Source organism: Symphalangus syndactylus, chromosome 11 (genome assembly GCF_028878055.3).
Source record: "Symphalangus syndactylus isolate Jambi chromosome 11, NHGRI_mSymSyn1-v2.1_pri, whole genome shotgun sequence".
Lineage (NCBI taxonomy): Eukaryota > Metazoa > Chordata > Mammalia > Primates > Hylobatidae > Symphalangus > Symphalangus syndactylus.
The window spans coordinates 97,552,639-97,568,003 of NC_072433.2; the positions used below are offsets into that span (position 1 = coordinate 97,552,639).

A 15,365-nucleotide genomic window follows, 5' to 3' on the forward strand; every position below is an offset into this window, starting at 1 on the left:
ATAGTTAATACTGAGTGTCAACTTGATTGGATTGATGGATACAAAGTATTGATCCTGCGTGTGTCTGTGAGGGTGTTGCCAAAGGACATTAACATTTGAGTCAGTGGGCTGAGAAAGGCAGACCCACCCTTAATCTGGGTGAGCACAATCCAATCAGCTGCCAACATGGCTAAAATATAAGCAGGCAGAAAAATGTGAAAAGAGAGGCTGGCCTAGACTCCCAGACTACATCTTTCTCCCATGCTGGATGCTTTCAGCCCTCGACCCCTTGCTACTCCAAGTTCTTCAGTTTTGGAACTTGGACTGGCTCTCCTTGTTCCTCAGCCTACAGGTGGCCTGTTGTGGGACCTTGTGATCATGTGAGTTAATACTTAATAAACTGCCTTTTAGATACATATATATCTATTCCATTAGGTCTTCCCTCTAGAGAACCCTCACTAATACAAAAACCTACTTGATCATACTGTGTGATCTTTTTGATGTGCTAGGATTGTATTTTGTTGAAGACTTTGGGTCAATGTTTATCAGGGATATTGCACTGAGGTTTTCTTTTTCTGTTTGTTTTTGTCAGGTTTTTGTATCAGAATGATGCTGGCCTCACAGAATGAGGTAAAGAGGAGTACTTCCTCCTCAATTTTTTGGAATAGTTTCAATATGATTGATACCTGCTCTTCTTTATACATCTGGTATAACTAGGCTGTGAATCCATCTGGTCTATGCCTTTTTGTAGTTGTTAGGTTATTTATTACTGATTCAACTTTAGAACTTATTATTGGTCTCCGTAGGGTTTTGGTTTCTTCCTGGTTCAACCTTGGGAGGTTGTGTGTTTCCAGGAATTTATCTATTCCTTCTAGGTTTTCCAGTTTGTGAGCATAGAGCTTTTATTGATCATTTGTATGGATTTTTGGGGTTTTATTTGGGGAGGGCTTGCATCTTCATTTCTTTCAGTTCAGCTCTTATTTTGGTTATTTTCTTCTACTAGCTTTAAGGTTGGTTTGCTCTTGTTTTTCTAGTTCCTCTAGGTGTGATGTTAGCTTGTTAACTTGAGATCTTTTAAACATTTTCATGTGGGTGTTTAGTGCTATAATCTTCCCTGTTAACACTGCTTTAGCCATGTTCTAGAGATTCTGGTATGTGGTATCTTTGTTTTCGTAAGTTTTGAAAAATTTATTGATATCTGCTTTAATTTCATTGTTCACCCAAAAATCATTTAGGAGCAAGTTGCTTTATTTACATGTAATTGTATGGTTTTGAGAGATTTTCTTGGTATTGATATCCATTTTTATTGTCCAAGAGTATAATTGGTATGATTTTGTATTTTTTCTTTAATTTGGTGAGAATTGCTTTATGGCCAAGCATCTTGTCTATTTTAGAGTATGTGCAATATGCAGATAAGAAGAATGTATATTCTGGTGTTGTTTGATGGAGTGCTCTGTAGATTTCTGTTAGGTCCTTTTGGTAAAGTGTCAAGTTTAGGTCCTGCATATTTTTGTTAGTTTTCTGCCTCGATGATCTCTCTGTCAGTGGAGTGTTGAAGTCTCTCACTATTATTATGTGGTTATCTAAGTCTTTTGTAGGTCTTTAAGAACTTGTTTTATGAATCTGGGTGCATGAGTGTTGGATAAATAGGTATTTAGGATAGTTGTCTTCCTGTTGGATTGATCCCTTTATAATTATGTAATGCCCTTCTTTTCCTTTTTATCAGTGTTGGTTTAAAATCTGTTTTTCCTGAAATGAGAATAGCAACCCCTGCTCTTTTTATTTTCCATTTGCTTGATAGGCCTTCCTCCATCCTTTCACTTTGAACCTATAGGTATCCTTGCATGTGAGATCAGTCTCTTAAAGACAGCATACAGTTGGTCTTTCTTCTTTATCCAACCTGCCACTTTGTATTTTTTAAGTGGGGTAGTTAGTCCATTTAAATTCAAGGTTGATATTGATATGTGTGGATTTGATCCTGTCACTGTGTTGTTAGCCAGTTGTTGTGTAGTCTTGATTGTGTTGTTGCTTTATGGCTTAAATGGTCTAAGTACTTAAGTGCATTTTTGTAGTGCCCACACAGTCTTTCATTTCCATGTTTAGCATTCCCTTAAGGACTTCTTGTAAGGCAGGTCTGGAGGCAACAAATTCCCTTAGTATTCACTTGTCTGAAAATGATTTTATTTCTCCTTCACTTATGAAGATTAGTTTGGTTAGATATGAAACTCTTGATTGGAATTTCCTTCCTTCCCTTCCTTCTCTTCCTTCCTTCCTTCCTTCCCTCCCTCCCTCCCTCCTTCCTTCCTTCCTTCCCTTCCCTTTCCTTCCCTTCCCTTTCCTTCCTTCCTTTCTTTCAGGAGGGCATCCCAATCTGTCACTCAGGCTGGAGTGCAGTAGCATAATCTTGGCTCACTGCAACCTCTGCCTCCCAGAATCAAGCAATCCTCCCACCATAGCCTCCTGAGTAGTTCAGACCACAGGCGTGCACCACCACACCCAGCTAATATTTTGTATTTGGAGTAGAGACAGAGTTTTACATTGTTGCCCAGGCCGGTCTTGAACTCAAGCTCAGGTGATCCACCCACCTCAGCCTCCCAAAGTGCTGGGATTACAAGCCTGACAGAATTTTGTTTCTTTTAGGATGCAGAATATACGTCCCCAATTTCTTCTGGCTTGTAGGGTTTCTGCTGAAAGGTCTGCTCTTAGCCTGATGAGGTTCCCTTTGTAAGTGACCTGACTCTTCTTTCTTGCTGCCTTTAACATTTTTTCTTTCACATTGATCTTGGAGAATCTGATAACTATGAGTCTTGATGATGGTTATCTTGTATAGCATCTCACATAGTTGCTCTGAATTTGAATATCATCCTCTCCAGTGAGGTTAAGGAAATTTTCATTGGCGATATCTTCAAATATGTTTTCCAAGTTGTTTGTCTCCCGTTCTTTCAGGAATGCCAAAAGTCATAGGTTTGTTCTCTTTATATAATTCCATATTTCTTGGAGGTTTTGTTCATTCTTTTTATTCTCTTTTATATATTTTTGTCTGACTGGGTTGATTTGAAGAACTCGTCTTTCAGCTCCAGTATTCTTTTCTCAGCTTGATCTGTTTTGCTGTTAGTATTTCTGATTATGTTATGAAATTTTTCTAATGAGTTTCTCAGCTCTATCAGATCAGTTTTGTTCTTTCTTAAAATGGCCATTTCCTCTTTCAGCTCATATATCATTTTACTGAATTCCTTAGATTTCTTAGATAGGATTTCAACTTTCTCCTGAATCTTGTTGATCTCCTTGGCCATTCAGATACTGAGTTCTATCTTTGACATTCCAGCCATTTTAGTTTGGTTAAGAACCATTGCCAGAGAGCTAGTGTGGTAATTTGGAGGTAAGAAGACTAAAGTTGATCCATTCTCATACTGCTATAAAGAAATAACTCAGCTGGATAATTTATAAGGAAAAGAAGTTCAAGGAGCTCATGGTTAAGCAGGCTATATAGGAAGCATAGCAACTTCTGCTTGGCTTCTTGGGAGGCTTCAGGCAATTCACAATCATGGTGGAATGGAAAGGGGAAGCGGCATATCTTACATGGCTGGAGAAGGAGGAAGAGAGAAAGAGGGGAGGTTCTACACACTTTTCAACAACCAGATCTTGTAAGAACTCTGTCACAAGAACAATACTAGGGGGATGGTGTTAAATTATTAGAAATCTCTTCCATTATCCAATCACCTACCCCCAGGCCCCATATCTAGCCCTGAGGATTACAACTGAACATGAGACTCAGGTGACGACATAGATCCAAACTATATCAAAGAACTCTGGCTTTTTGAGTTGCCAGAGTTCTTGTACTCATTCTTTCTTATTTGTGTGGTGTGAAGTTTCTTTAATCTTTGAAGTTGCTGTGCTTTGGATGGGCTTTGCTTTTATATTTTGATTTCCTTAAGGGTTTAACTGTGGTATATGTTTGGTCTCATTAACTGGTTTTGTTTCTGAATTATTTCGGGTAGCCAAAGTGCAGATCAGCAATTGTGGGCTGCATGCTTTAACCCTAGGTAGCTGGGACCGTGCCCATGCCTTTGTTCTCTAGCTACTTGAAGTTGGGTACCTGCTGTGTTGGAGTGGCCAAGGTGTTTCTGGTCTGGTCTGCTGGCAACATCATTCTGATGGGGGATGCCAGCAGAAGTGCTTCATTGGGGTGGTAGCAGTGGGCCCCACTCTCATGTACCAGTAGCATCAGGGCAGTGATATGGCAAGGTCTGTACATGTACATGTGCACCAATGGTTGTGTGGCAGTGCGCATGCCAGAAAATCAGTAGGGAAAAGCTGTAGGTGAGAGCATAACCAGCAGAGCAGTAGGGGAAGGCTGTAAGTGGGTGTTACTGGAAGCCCATCTGCAGAACTCTCCAATTATTAGGCAGGATCTTCAGGCAAAGGAGCTACGGTGGTGCCCTCAGGGAAGCACCTCAGTTGAACATCTGAAGCTGCACTGCAAGTGAGTGTAGTAAGCCAGGGACCTGGGGAGAGGCCAGCAGACAAGGGGGTGCTCAGATAAGACTAGCCTCATCCCACAGGTACAAGTCCAACAGTCAATAAAGGCCAAAGACACCTAGAGAAGCATGGTAAACTTTGGAGGATGGGCATCCCTGGCCATTTTCCACTACAGCCATTCCCACACCTAATCCACTGCCAAATCCCTTCCAACTCTCCAAGCAACTATCTCTGCCAGCTCAAATGTCCATGGGGATTATGAGGTCTCCTGCAGCTAGGATTCTATAGGTCCATGGCAAGAGTGGGCTATCCCATGCCTGTTTAACTCACCCCACCTCTAGGGGCCGTCTGGGGCCAGGAATGAGTCCTGTTTCTTGGCAATCCCATGCAGGGTTCCCAGCTTCCTCCCAGCTGCTCAAGGTCTGCATTCTTCCTCTGTGCACTCTTAGATCTTCCAGGGATCTGCTCAGAGTTATGCCAACCTTCTTAATGGTCTAGTAACTTGGTGAAAGAAGGTCTTCCTAGCTACATCTAGTCAGCCATTGTGGCTCTTCCCCTTTTCAGACTTTTCTGGGTCAATTGGATAATCACAAAGAAAAAAATATATAGAATTTTACTTTGCATTACACAAAAAAATCAATTTCAGATGAATTGTAAACCTAATCCTAATCTTAACCATTTTTCCCAGCAGATAATATAGAAAGATATCTTTCTGACCATGGGGTAGGAAAATAGTTCTTAAATAGTATACAAGTAAACCCTAATAATAAGGGATAAATTTGATAAAATGAATGGCATTACAATTTTAAAGCTCTCTTCACGAAATTAAATTATTAATAGCATGAAAAGCAACTAAAAAGTAGAAGAAAATATTTTAAAACCAACAAAGAGCTGGTTTATTTTATCTATATAAATTCCCACAAATTAAAAAGTAAAAAATTCCAATTAAAAATGGGACAAAATTTCTAGCAGGCAATTTATACAAGAGAATATCAAAACGGCCGATAAGCAAACAAAAGGATGCTCAGCTTTGTTAGTCACAAGTGAATGCAAATTAAAACTACAATGAAAGCTATCATACATCCATCAGAATGTCTACATTAAAAAGGCTAAAAATTTTTCAGTCTTGGTAAGGATTATGTATTAGTTCCTGGTGTTGTGAGAACAAAATACCACAAAATATGTGACTTAAAGAACAGAAGTTTATCATGTCACAGTTCTGAGGTTAGGAGCCTGAAATGAAAGTATCGGTAAGGCTGGTTCTTTCAGAGGGCTTTGAGGAAGAATCATGCCTCTCTTCTAGCTTCTAGTCATGGCTGGCAATACTTGAAATTTCTTGGCTTGTAAATGTATCACTCCAGTCTTTACCTCTGTCTCCACATGGCTCTATCCCTGTGTCTTTGTTTTCACATGATTGCCTTCTTATAGAGATACCAATCTTATTGGATTACGGGCCCATCTACTCCAGCGTGACCTTGTCTTAACTAATTACAACTAGAATGGCCCTATTTCCAAATATGATTCACATTCTGAGATAGTAGGATTAGGACTATAACATATCTTTTTGGGAGCTACACAAATCAACACATAACAGTTGTGAAGCAACTAGAACTTTCAAACACTTTATAAAGCTATTTGGCATGATCTATTAAGGTTGAATATAGACCTTCCATATGATCCAGTCATTCTCCTCTTCCATACCCAATACTAGATTGAGCCATATGAAATTACAGTTTTGGACAACAAAAGCCATTTGAATATCAGCCATTTCATATGGGTCAACCAGAAATACATAAATATTTGCATCAGAAGATATTACAAAAATGCTTATGGCATGATTATTCATAATAGCTTGAAAAAATTGAATATATCCTACATGTCTATCAACACAATGATTAGGATAAGGTGAAAAGTTCACAAGGAACAAACTGAAAATTCTTCCAATGGCCAAGGCAGGAACAATTTGAGCAATAGCAACAAAAGTAGTGTTGACTAATCATTAAAGAAAGAAAATATATCCAGAATTTACAAAGATCTCCAAACAGTTGATAAAACAGAAAACCCAAGAGAAAAAAAAATAATTTTTGAGCTGGCAATTCACTAAAGAGAAAATTTAAATGGTGGATAAAAAGTGAAAATATACGCAACTATATTTGTATTACTGAGAACACGCAAATTTAAACCACAATGACTTTTTCACATTATACCAATGAGACTGGCTGTCCAGCAGTCCATGCTGAGCCCAGATCTACAGTCAGGTGAGCTCTATGCTACCCAGCTCCAGCCAATAAATCTGAAAAAATAATTTAGCCCTTCAAATCTTTTCATATTTTCATAGCTGGTTATAATCCCAACTTTAATCATCCATTATTTTATTTGTGCATGTGTATTTACCATTTTATTAAAATTATAAAACAACTTATAGAGTGCCATAGGTACTAGAGCAGAATAAAATGTAAATGAAGAATCAGAACAAAGAAAAAGTGGTAAGGAAGTATAATGAAGCCAGAAGCAAAATTATTAGACAAAATTTATGTAGTAAGAAATGTTAACAATCCTTTTTATCTTCTTGTTACCCTTATTAATATTCATTTTTTGCTTTTGTATTTTCTTAAAATAACTCAAGAATTTCATACAGGGAGTAACTCACTGGGAAGAATCTTTAAGAGCACTGGCCATCAAAGTAGCACATATGAGTTTGAATTCAAGCACTGTTGATAGCTAGCTATGTATCCATAGTCAAGTTACTTCACCTTGCAAAAAAAAAAAAAAAAAAAAAAAAAAACTGTTCTCATTTAAAGTTTCAATTTCCTCATCTGTAAAATCAAGACCATAATGTGTGTGTGTGTATATGTGTGGATATATATATATATATATATGTATATATATAATATGGTTCTATGAGAATTAATGCACATAAAGTGTTTATCATATGACATACAGTAAATATCAAATCTTAGCAATCATAAGTGTCTTTTTAAACATGACACATATGAAAGAAAGAAACAATATTCATATTGAAGAATATAGCAGACTGAAATCCCATTTATGCAGCTTTCTATCAAAAACCCTTTTGTATGTAAAAATATCACCAAAAACTAAGAGGCTTAACACAACCATTTATTTAGCATACAGTTCCCTAGGTCAGCAATTTGAGCTGGAAACAGAGAGTGGTTCTACTGGTCTGAGCTGAGTTTATTTTTGTGTCTATGGTCAGAGTTTAGGTCAGCTGGGGACTGGCTTGAGTTGTAGATGGGAGTAAATCAGTTAAAATGGCGTGTCTGTTCCACATTGTCTGTCATCTTCCAGTTGGATAATGCACTTATTGACATGGCAGTTAATGGGTTCTAAGGGAATAAAAGAGGGAAGATCCCAATGTATAAATATTTTTAAAATATTTCCTTGTATACGATTTGCCATTGCCTATTATCTAAATCAAGTAATATAGTCAAGCCAAGAATTTGAGTGTGGAGAGAATGATGCAAGGTGTGGTTGTAGAGAGCATTGAATAAATTGGGAATAATTACTCTAACAACATACCATGAGTTCCAAAGCAATAATTCATTATTTAAAAAAGTTACAGTTAATCGTACACTTAAGTTTTACCCAACATAAATTACCAAACAATTAAAATTCAATTAGAACCAACAATTTTTGCTCACAACTAATTCCTCCACTTAGCATCTCTGTTTCTATGAAACCACCTAAGTCTCCATCACCTTAGCCTGGTAATGCAAACAAACCTTCCAGATTTAATGCCCATGAATGCTCAATCCAAGCTATTTTCCCAACTTGGCAAGTCAACCTACAATGTTCTTTTCACAGTGTTCTTATTTCTGCATGGGTCATGACATTTTCTTATCTGCAAGATGCTCTTTGACCCTGCCACTTTACATCATGTTATCCAACTTATAATTTAAATTTCCCCCTCAAGTACTATTTAATACTTGAAGAGGACAATAATACATTTCCACTAATATTAAAAAAATGTTAGGGATCAAACATTTATCTGGGCTCCTACTAAGTGCCATGAACTTTGATGCAGCTAGCCACACATATGATGTCCTCTTTGTATTAGTCTTTGTCTATTTCTGGAGAATGTGCTTTCTGGTTAAGACAAGCTTATGTGTAAAGGTTATGTTTTACACTTCTTTGCATCTTGCATAGAGTTCAGCGAGGCTGAACAGACACAGTAAATAATATTTATTTCATATATTTTTTTAATTTTGGTGAAAAATTTTACATAATTTTATACTTTATATATCTGTGTCTTAATATTAATTCAGGAAATTCAAACTAAATTAAGTGATGTTTTCAAAGTCACTAGGTTAAATACTTTATCATTTATGTCCATAAATCACAGTCTATTGTTTAATAATCCAAATGTCTCTATCTCTAGCTAACTTTTAAATAAAATAGATATAGAGTTAACTGTGTGTTTTAGTTAAGGTATTCAATGCAAATTAAACACATTTCTTAAACATATACTATGCCTAAATCAATGTAACTGCTTTTAGAAATTTCTGATTTAGATTTGTCTGTGAGAAAAGCTAACTTCCCCCTTCATTTAATATTTAAAATAAATGAAAACACCCTTTAAATGTCTTCTAAGCGTTGAAAACAAATTAGCACAGGTAATGGTTATGTGTTTGTTTATTCGTTAATTCTCAGCGCTGACTACTCAAGTAATGAGGTCTTTGCTTGTATCTAATATCTAAAATATATTTGCTATGTCTGATTGACTTATGAATTTCAAATGTAATTATCTATAGATATTTACTAAAATTTTGAAGAAAAAAGAATACCTTATATCCAATGATTGGCTCCAAAAACAGCATATAAATAGAATTCTAATTATAGAAATGATAAATTTGAGTTGACTTAGTTACAGTATAATCCATTTGTGATTTGACAGTAGCATACAAAAATAGTTATAAGACTAGAGAGTAATACAAATAATTGAAAGAATCATGGAAACAGAACAAAAAGAAAAGAATAAGGTTGGGTGAGGTGACTATATGCCATTTTCTATTTCTGTTAGAATTGTTCAAAAATTAGGCTGTAATTTTTGTAAGGTCCAACAAACAGTTTATACAAAATTAGTAATAAGGTTTATAGAGTGCATAAGACTAAAGAGGATTTATTTCCTAAATCCCAATAATGGGGATATTGGGTGATACAGTGGCCATCACTGAAATAAATATATGAATTTTCTTTGTTTTTCTTTTATTTTGGGGCACTTAATCCAAAACCAAGGATAAAGCTGAAGCACAGTTGCATAAAAGCACATCCATGATATTCAAGACAGTATAATTCAAGTGGGCAGCTCTGTGATTATCTTTTTCCAAGAAAAAAATAAAATACATGGAGAAAATGATGAACTTCTTGTGTTTAGATAATACTCTTTAAGGGTTATTATTCCAAATTGTACTTATGGTTAAAAAGTAAAGAGTTTAAGGTTTTATTTTCTATGAAGTATGTAGAGTATAGATACTTAGGGTTGCCAGTAATGGCCTATCATATGCTTTGACAATAAACTGGACAGATTAAATTTATTAATTGCCCTTCCTATTAACATTAATTTGTATCCATAATTATAATCTAAAAACAGGACTTTAGGAATATTAGGATAATTGCACCTGTGAAAGCTAGAAATAACCAGAAATTTTCAATGACAGAAAAAAAGTGTGTATTTCCAGATTACAAACAGATTAACTTGCCTCAAAATAAGACATAAGAAAAAAAAGCGTTTGTCGGCACTTTGAAATATCATAGGATGCCATATGGATAAAGCATCAATGGAAAAATCATGTGTATTTTATGAAGAATGAATGGCCAATTTCAAAATGGTTTTCTTTGAATATGAAGAAAAATATATATGTTCATTTAATCAGAGCTAGAAAAACCAAGAAGCTCTAAAATATATTTAAACTTTAACAAAAAGAGTTTAGTATTGGCAAGTCCAGATTTGCAACTTACTGTGTAATGGAAAACTTAAAAGTAAGACAGATGAATAATTTGCCACCCAAATTGAGAAACTTTTGAAAGGGAATTAATTTACGACTAGTAAGAAAGTTGGGACAATAGGCATGAACTCATGCTAACGTGGGCAAATTGGAATGCTTGGTCAGCATACTCATAAATGTCTCCAAAAGGCATAAACCCAAAACAGAACAATTACTCTTCCCAAATATCAACTCTTCTCTTCAGGCTGCTTAGTCAGGGGAATGCCAAGTGCTAGACCTGTAGAGATCAGGGTGGCCACCTATTCTCATTGCCTGAAGAGAAAATACCAACCCAATTTTTCCCCACCTATTTTGGAAACAGATAAATAAAGCCATTAGTGAAATCCCTAAACCATATCTACTCCATCAACGTTGTAAACTTTTTTCAAGCCTGCTATCTCATAGTTTCACGAAGATTTGTAGCTTGCCTCAGTTAGCACACCTGTAAGAAACCACCACAATAAAAGAATTTCATCGGTTTACTTCATAGCTTATTCATCCTCCACTTCCTCCAAATATTTTGCTAAGTTATTTTCACTTTCTTCATCTGAAATTCATCAACGTTTGCTGTTGAATTTTTTCTATTAAAAGCAAATGTTCTCCTCTTATGGTTCTAACAGCACAATAATAAATCATAATCTCTAGAGATATTGAGAAGTAATATAACTTAGAGTATAACAAATAACTTTTATCTCAGTATATTTTATTTACCAAAAACTTTAAATGTTTTATAACATGAATTCATTTAGTCATAACAAGCCTGTGCATTAGATACTATTCTTAGCCCCATTTTCAGAGAAGAAAACTGAGGTAAAAATATGCCCAAGGTCACTTAGATACTCTGTGGTAGAACAGCCATTTGAACCCAGGCAACCTTTGCTTTAGGTTCTGTGCTCTCAAAATCACTCAGCTTTCCTGTCTCTTATGTGATTTTCAGTTACTATCCCTGTCTGTGAGCATTAGAAATATCCCTTGGTATACAGTTTTCAAAAATAAGAAAACTAAGGCTGAGGAATAACTTGTTCCAAGTCCCATCTGTATAAAGAGATTGTGTGGAGTTGGAATTTAAACTGAATTATTTTTTCTCTGTTCCCAAGTGTTTAGCTACTCTCACCTACTGCTTTGGTATGACAAACTTGGTTTAAACATTCTCCAGTTATGACCCAACATATATTCAGTTACCTGCTAAATATGAGTGCACAGGTTAGTGTGTCAATAACAATGTTAAATATTAGCGATACTAATGAATATCTTAGTCTTGTCCTTGATATTCATATGAACAAATCTAGTAGGTCACTTGCAAATTTCTCTACATCTTGTTTGTTAAGATTTTTATATCCTTTCTACAGTCAATTTTCATCATTTATATTTTCTTAGAAAATCATTTATTGCACTATATTTTCACATATATTAGCACACAGTTGTAAATTGATCCTTTTATAATCATTTTCCAATTACTTTCTTATAATCACATTCCCTTTCCCCTTCTAGATTTTGTGATTAATAAAAGTTTCCCTCATTTTTCCATTATATTAGCTAGCCTAAAATAGTTTATGTATTATTTTTATTTTACCCAAGGAAACAATTTTAGGATTTATCAGTTCTATGCTTTTTATAGTCTGCTTTTATTTTTCTAAATGTACTTTCAACTTAAACTTTTTCTTATTTTTCACAAACACTTAAAAAATTATTCCCAGAGCTCACTCTTTAAGTGCTACTATTGCCATCTTAAAACAACTCTCCTTGCCCACCTGCATCTCTTACCACTCTTTGCCTTCCTTACCAGAGGCCAGCACACATTGGTCTTCTTGCTCTCTTAACACACCAAACTAATTCTTTTCTTAGAGCCTTTGCAGGACACATTTTTGTATCCATAAACTCTCTACCAGAGCGTATTTTTTATGGATACCTCCTTCTCATTATTTAGGTCTCGTTTCAAATAATGCCTCATTGGAAACCCTTCTCTGACCACTCTAGGTGAAGCATCCACTCCCTACTCTCGCTGATCCCATTCCAGTAGCTTTGTCCTGTTTTGTTTTCTTCATAGTATGGATAATACCATTTGATATTTTAATTCATTAATTTGCAAGTTTATTGACAGTCTCCTTGATCCAAATTTTATATTTAAAATAATATTTATATCCTTGTCTAAAGCTGTATTGCTAGCACACAAAACAATGGCTAGTGCTTACAAATGGATGAATTAATTTCTTTCTAATATTTATTGTATTACCCTATTTCTATATTATGGTTACGAAGAAATACCTGAGATTAGGTAATTTATATAGACATAGAGGTTTAATGGGCTTACAGTTCCACGTGGCTGCAGAGGCCTCACAATCATGGCAGAAGTTGAAAAAGGAGTAAAGGCACGGCTTTTATGGTGGCAGGCAAGAAAGCATGTGCAGGGGAACTGGCCTCTATAAAACGTGTGAGACTTATTCATTATCACAAGAACAACATGGAACAAAACCCATAACCATGATTCAATTACCTCCCACTGGGTCCCTCCCTGGACATGTGGAGATTATGGGCAATACAATTCAAGATGAGATTTGGGTGCGGACACAGACAAACCATATAATTCTACCCTTGGCCCCTCCCAAATCTCATGCCCTCACATTTCAAAATATAATCATACCCTTTCAACAGTCCCTCAAGGTCTTATCTTGTTCCACCATTAACTCAAAAGTCCAAGTCCAAAGTCTCATCTAAAACAAAGCAAGTTTCTTCCACCTATGAACCTGTAAAATCAAAATCAAGTTAGTTGCTTCCTAGATACAATGGGGGTACAGGCATTAGGTAAATACACCCATTCCAAATGGGGGAAATTGGCCAAAACAAAGGGGTCACAGGCCCCATGCAAGTCTGAAATCCAATAGGGCAGTCATGAAACTTTAAAGCTCCAAAATTATCTCCTTTGACTCCATGTCTCACATCCAAGTCATGCTGATGCAAGAGGTGGGCTCCCACAGCCTGGGGAAGCTCTGTCCCCTGTGGCTTTGCAGGGGACAGCTCCACCGCTGTCTGCTTTCATGGGCTGGCACTGAATGCAAGCTGTCGGTGGGTCTACCATTCTGGGGTCTATTGGATGGTGGCCCGCGTCTCACAACTCCACTAGGCAGTGCCCCAGTAGGGACTCTGTGCAGGGACTCCAGCCCCACATTTCCCTTTCACACTGCCCTAGCAGAGGTTCTCTATGAGGGCTCTGCCGCTGAAGCAAACTTTTTTCTGGACATCCAGACATTTCCATACATCTTCTGAAATCTAGACAGAGGTTCTCAAACCTCAATTCTTGTTTTCTGCATACCTGCAGGACCAATACCACGTGAAAGCTGCCAAGGCTTGGGGCTTGCAACCTCTGAAGCCATATCCTGAGCTGTACATTGGCCCCTTTTAGCCATGGCTAGAGTGGCTGGGATGCAGGGCACTAAGCAGGGGGGCCCTGGACCCAGCCCAGGAAACCATTTTTCCCTCCTAGGCCTCCAGGACTGTGATGGGAGGAGCTGCTGGGAATGTCTCTGACATGTCCTGGACACATTTTCCCTTTTGTCTTGGTCATTGGCATTTGGCTCCTTGTTACTTATGCAAATTTCTGCTGCAGGCTTGAATTCCTTCCCAAAAAACGGCATGCAGGCTGCAAATTTTTCAAACTTTTATGCTCTGCTTCCTCTTGAAGATTTTGTCACTTAGAATTTTCTTCTGCCAGATGCCATAAATTATCTCTCTCAAGTTCAAAGTTCCACAGATCTCTAGAGCAGGGGCAAAATGCTACCAGTCTCTTTGCATAGCAAGAGTGACCTCTACTCCAGTTCCCAACAATTTCCTCATCTTCATCTGAGACCACCTCAGTCTGGACTTCATTGTCCACATCACTATCAGCATTTTGGTGAAAGCCATTCAACACATCTCTAGAAGTTCCAAACTTTCCCACAATTTTCTATCTTCTTCAGAGCTCTTCAAACTGTTCCAACTTCCTCCTGTTATTCAGTTCCAAAGTTGTATCCACATTTTCAGGTATCTTTATAGCAGCACCCCACTCTACCAATACCAATTTACTGTATCAGTCCATTTTCATACTGCTATGAAGAAATACCCAAGACTGGGTAATTTATAAAGAAAAAGAGGTTTAATGGACTCACATTTCCACATGGCTACAGAGGCCACAAAATCATGGTGGAAGGTGAAGGAGGAGAAAATGCATGTTTTACATGGCAGCAGGCAAGAGAGCATGTGCAGGGAAATTGTCTTTATAAAACCATCAGATCTCATGAGACTTATTTACTATTATGAGAACAACATGGGAAAAAACTCACTCCCATGATTCAATTAACTCCCACCAGGTACCTTCCATAGCACGTGGGGATTATGGGAACTACAATTCAAGATAAGATTGGGTGGGGACACAGCCAAACCATATCATTTATCAAGGCATGTTTAATTTCCAAAGAATTGCAGATGTTACTCTTTAATTTTGTTATTTTTAATAATAAAATTATTTTTATTTTTATCTTAAAATAATTTTACCATTAATTTAATCAATATTAAATTTAATTATTAAACATGGTTATAGCATGTACTTTAATATTTAAAGGGAACCCATTTAGACTGTTCATTCTACATATATTTATTGAGCACTTATTGTGCGTATTGGGATACAGCATTGAAAAAAACAGATGTTTCTGTGTGTTTTTCCTTTAATATGGTAGTTGTTTAATGCGTTATTACCCAAACTATAAAAATAGAATGTTCTTGTGTCCTCTCACTAACTACAGGTTGCCCTTTAAGCTTCTAAATTATAATTTAGAAGGCTAGGAGATACAGGTTGATTTACAAATATAGTAGTCAAGCAGGCTGAGAGGAGAGGGAAGAGTCTTGGAGCTAGTGTGTAACCCGACAAAG

At 36.6% G+C, this 15,365-nt stretch overlaps 1 protein-coding gene across 4 annotated transcripts in view; it reads right to left on the reverse strand.

Moving 5' to 3' along the window:
* TMEM232 (transmembrane protein 232) overlaps positions 1–15,365 on the reverse strand; it is a 347,658-nt gene that overhangs the window by 155,489 nt on the left and 176,804 nt on the right. The window lies entirely within an intron of this gene.